Raw genomic sequence first — 6,091 nt, 5'->3', positions numbered from 1 at the left:
ACTGGTCCCATAGATATAATATAATACTGGTCCCATAGATATAATATAATACTGGTCCCATAGATATAATATAATACTAGTACCATAGATATAATATAATACTGGTCCCATAGATATAATATAATACTGGTCCCATAGATATAATATAATACTGGTCCCATAGATATAATATAATACTAGTACCATAGATATAATATAATACTAGTACCATAGATATAATATAATACTGGTCCCATAGATATAATATAATACTGGTCCCATAGATATAATATAATACTGGTCCCATAGATATAATATAATACTGGTCCCATAGATATAATATAATACTAGTACCATAGATATAATATAATACTGGTCCCATAGATATAATATAATACTGGTCCCATAGATATAATATAATACTAGTACCATAGATATAATATAATACTGGTTCCATAGATATAATATAATACTGATCCCATAGATATAATATAATACTAGTACCATAGATATAATATAATACTAGTACCATAGATATAATATAATACTGGTCCCATAGATATAATATAATACTAGTACCATAGATATAATATAATACTAGTACCATAGATATAATATAATACACAGGGTAGAACTCTTAGGCTAAGTTTCCACTTGGATTTTTTTCTGGCAGTTTTTGGAAAACTACTACTGCAGTTTTGGAGCCAAAGTCAGAAGTGGATCCATAAGGGAGGAGAAGTGTAAGTCCTTCCGTTATATGTCCTATTCCTTTTGAATACACTTCTGGCTTTGGCTCAAAAACTGCAGTGGCAAATATCAAAAAACTGCCAGAAAAAAAAACAAGTTGAAACTTAGCCTTAAAGCAACAAGACATTTCATAACACTTTACATGTAAAACATATTTACAATGGGGAAACAAGTGCAGGGGGCCTTGGGCGCACTGAAGGAGGCTGCTTGGCAGGACAGCAGGAGCACGGGGTAACACCTCCCGTACTGGGACACCACATATCTATCTATCTATCTATCTCACATCTATTTCGTATGTATCTATGTCATATCTATCTATCTATCTATCTCATATCTATCTCATATCCATCTATCTATCTCATATCTATCTATCTAACCAAAGAATAAGTTGGCCAGCACTATTGATTCCAAACTATTATATGGACCTGGCTTACAGGTGCAGGCTGCTGGGCTAAATATACAGCAACAGGAGAATACAGCAGCACACTGCTAGCACAAAGATATAGATGAAACATGAGTATATAGATAGAACATGAGTATATAGATAGAACATGAAAAGCTATACAGCTGTAGTGCAATAAATGAAAATATGAAACTATGAAAATATGAGGTACTTAGCTTGTGAATTTGGCGCCAAATAGCGTGGACCGTCCCACCACGGTAAGGTGACCTCATTCTGGGACGGACCCTACACTATGAATATGCCTCTGTGTGATCAGTACAGCAGGCATGCAAGGTCTGAAACATCCAAGACACCTTATATACACCTAATAGAGGCCCATCTATCTCTCATATCTATCTATCTCACATCTATCTCATATCTATCTATCTCATATCTATCTATCTCATATCTATCTATCTATCACATATCTATCTATCTATCACATATCTATCTATCTCATATCTATCTATCTATCTATCTATCTCATATCTATCTATCTATTGTTACGCCGAGCGCTCCGGGTCCCTGCTCCTCCCCGGAGCGCTCACGGCGTCTCTCTCCCTGCAGCGCCCCGGTCAGTCCCGCTGACCGGGAGCGCTGCACTGACATGGCCGTCGGGGATGCGATTCGCACAGCGGGACGCGCCCGCTCGCGAATCGCATCCCAAGTCACTTACCCGTCCCGGTCCCCTGCTGTCATGTGCTGGCGCGCGCGGCTCCGCTCTCTAGGGCGCGCGCGCGACAGCTCTCTGAGACTTAAAGGGCCAGTGCACCAATGATTGGTGCCTGGCCCAATTAGCTTAATTGGCTTCCACCTGCTCCCTGGCTATATCTGCTCACTGCCCCTGCACTCCCTTGCCGGATCTTGTTGCCTTGTGCCAGTGAAAGCGTTTAGTGTTGTCCAAGCCTGTGTTACCTGAACTCTTGCTATCCATCTTGACTACGAACCTTGCCGCCTGCCCCGACCTTCTGCTACGTCTGACCTTGCCTCTGCCTAGTCCTTCTGTCCCACGCCTTCTCAGCAGTCAGCGAGGTTGAGCCGTTGCTAGTGGATACGACCTGGTTGCTACTGCCGCAGCAAGACCATCCCGCTTTGCGGCGGGCTCTGGTGAACACCAGTAGCCTCTTAGAACCGGTCCACCAGCACGGTCCACGCCAATCCCTCGCTGACACAGTGGATCCACAACCTGTAAGCCGAATCGTGACATCTATCTCATATCTATCTATCTATCTCATATCTATCTATCTCATATCTATCTATCTCATGGAGTAACAATAGATAAAAAAAAAATCAGCTCACCAAGTCGTCTCCAAGGTATGTAGCGGATAGCACAATACACCTACACCAGCGGGAGCTCCGGATAAACTCTGAGGCCCAGTCCTCAGGTGTAGCAATCAGAAAGAGTAAAGGAAGTTCCGGCTCCCAAGGCTGGATAAAACATTCAAATTTATTTCTCCATATAAAAAATCCAGTGCATGAGCAAACAGTGAATAAAAACAATGTAAAGAGAACAACACCGAACGCACCGACGCGTTTCGACTTAACGCTAAGTCTTAGTCATGACTAAGACTTAGCGTTAAGTCGAAACGCGTCGGTGCCTTCGGTGTTGTTCTCTTTACATTGTTTTTATTCACTGTTTGCTCATGCACTGGATTTTTTATATGGAGAAATAAATTTGAATGTTTTATCCAGCCTTGGGAGCCGGAACTTCCTTTACTCTTTCTGACTATCTATCTCATATCTTCTATCTATCCATCTATCTATATATCTATTATCTATATCATATCTATCTATCTATCTCATATCTATCTATCTATCTAATATCTATCTCATATCTATCTCATATCTATCTATCTATCTATCTATCTATCTATCTAATATGTATTATATCTTCTATCTATCTATCTATCTATCTATCTATCTGTCTCATATCTATCTATCTCATATCTATCTATCTATCTATCTATCTCATATCTATCTTATATCTATCTATCTATCTATCTATCTAATATGTATTATATCTTCTATCTATCTATCTATCTATCTATCTATCTACAATAGTTTTTACAGAAGAAGCAGCACATCCAAAAAGTAAAAAAGGTGAACGCCGTATTAGGGGTCTTGGTTAGGGGCTCCAATTTGAATAGCGGCAGAGAAGACCGCAGCGCACAAAAGTGTCTTAGTGCACAAAAAGTGCAACGATTCGGTAGTCTCACACCACCATCTTCAGGTGGTGTGGGACTACCGAAACGTTGCGCTTTTTTTTTGCTTGCTAATGATGGAATAAAGTCACTTTTTTTGCACTAAGACACATTTGTGCGCTGCGGTCTTCTCTGCTGCTATCTACCTATCTATCTCTTTCATATCTATCCATCTCATATCTATCTATCTATCTATCTATGTCATATCTATTAGTGTTGAGCGGCATAGGCCATATTCGAATTCACGAATATTCGCGAATATATGGACGAATATCCGTCATATATTCGCGAATATTCGCATATTTGTAATATTCTCGATTTATTTTCGCATATACACAAAATTTGCGTATGCGAAAATTAGCATATGCGAAAATTTGCATATACGTTAATTAACATAAGCGGAAATTCGCATATGCACAGTAGTATTAGAGCCTTCTTTACACCACATAAGCTGGAAGCAGAGAGGGATGATCACTGTGATGTGTACTGGGAAAAAAAAAAATAAAGTAAAAAAAAAAAAAAAAAAAAAGAATATTTGTAATTACGAATATATAATGCTATATTCGCGAATTCGTGAATATGCGGTATTCGCGAATAAAATTCGCATTGCGAATATTCATGAGCAACACTAATATCTATCTATCTATCTATCTCATATTTATCTATCTTATATCTTTCTATCTCATATCTATCTATCTTATATCTATCTCATATCTATCTATCTCTTTCATATCTATCTATCTCATATCTATCTATCTATGTCATATCTATCTATCTATCTATCTATCTATCTCATATCTATCTATCTATCTATCTATTTAATATCTATCTATCTTATATCTATCTCATTTCTATCTATCTCATATCTATCTATCTCATATCTATCTATCTATCTATCTTAAATCTATCTATCTTAAATCTATCTATCTTATATCTATCTATCTCATATCTATCTCATATCTATCTCATATCTATCTCATATCTATCTCATATCTATCTATCTCATATCTATCTCATATCTATCTATCTCATATCTATCTCATATCTATCTATCTATCTATCTATCTCATATCTATCTCATATCTATCTATCTCATATCTATCTCATATCTATCTCATATCAATCTATCTATCTATCTATCCCATATCTATCTATCTTATATCTATCTCATATCTATCTATCTATCTCATATCGATCTATCTATCTATCTATTTCATATCTGTATGTCTAATCTATATATCTATTTATCTATTCTGTCTATTATACAACAGCTAGACTTTAATAAAAATGAATAGAGAACATTTTAAAAAGAAAATGATGCAAAGTAAAACGATTCCAGTAATGTAGGGATCCAGCATAGGCGCATATTGTTACATCACTGAGATAACCCCCATCCTCCTCTCTGGTATAATCACTTGCAGATGTCCGCTCCAGTGAGTCACATACAGCTTCGATCTTCCCCCGTCAGACATACACTTTTCCTCTCACACAACCCGTGTCGTCCTCCCACACAATGACACTGCCCCCCAATCCTACCCCCAACTGGAAAAAATAGCAGCGTGTCCTTATATGAATCGAGCAGATGCGACCATATACGAAAGAGGCGCAGATGTGTCATTTCTCGCTATGAGATACATTAAACATATAATTATCATATTCACAGTTTTGCAATTAATTTATAAACTACATCATGGAAAACATTATTATTATCAACTTGTCAGGCAGGTGTTTCCCAACCAGGGTACCTCCAGCTGTTGCAAAACTACAACTCTCAGCATGAATGAACAGCATTATTCCTTTTTGGGGGGTTGCAACAGGATTGGTGTCCCAAAATATTGAAGAAGAATAGCTTTTGTATGAAAAGCCTCCCAAAAATTATCCCTTTTTGGGGAACCTGGCAGGGGCGTAGGAAGCCCAAAAAATCTGGGGTGGATAGCATTGAGACGTCAAAAAAGGCGGAGCCATAAAAAGGGAGGGACTAAAAGGGGAGGGACTAAAAGGAGAGGGACTAAAAGGGGAGGGACTAAATGGAGAGGGACTAAAAGGGGAGGGACTAAATGGGGCGGGTCAATACAGGCTCCTCATCACAGGTACCTTCAGTAGGCAGTGAATTCAAGGGATAGGGATCTGTCAGGACTGTGGGAGGTCAGGACGAGGGGTTAGTGTAGGCACTATTGACATCATTTTCATATACCCGGTATATTGTTATATAATTGCACAAATCTAACAGCAGCCATAGGAAAGCTGAGTGAAAAATACTATTGCAGCCATATTTTTTCCACCCAGCTTTCCTAGGCTTCAAAACAGCCAAGTTTGCCTACATATGCGGCAACACCTAAAATATAATTGCACAAATCTAACAGCAGCCATAGGAAAGCTGAGTGAAAAATACTATTGCAGCCATATTTTTTCCACCCAGCTTTCCTAGCCTTCAAAACAGCCAAGTTTGCCTACATATGCGGTAACACCTAAAATATAATTGCACAAATCTAACAGTAGTGTTGCTCGCGAATATTCGCAATGCGAATTTTATTCGCAAATATCGCATATTCGCGAATTCGTGAATATTCGCGAATATAGCGCTATATATTCGTAATTACGAATATTCGTTTTTTTTTTGTTTTGTTTTTTCACAGTACACCTCACAGTGATCATCCCTCTCTGCTTCCAGCTTGTGTGGTGTAAAGAAGGCTCTAATACTACTGTGTGAGACTGGTGCGCG

The sequence above is a fragment of the Hyla sarda genome, chromosome 4 (genome assembly GCF_029499605.1).
Source record: "Hyla sarda isolate aHylSar1 chromosome 4, aHylSar1.hap1, whole genome shotgun sequence".
Classification (NCBI taxonomy): domain Eukaryota; kingdom Metazoa; phylum Chordata; class Amphibia; order Anura; family Hylidae; genus Hyla; species Hyla sarda.
Note: the sequence above shows the minus strand (reverse complement) of the source record.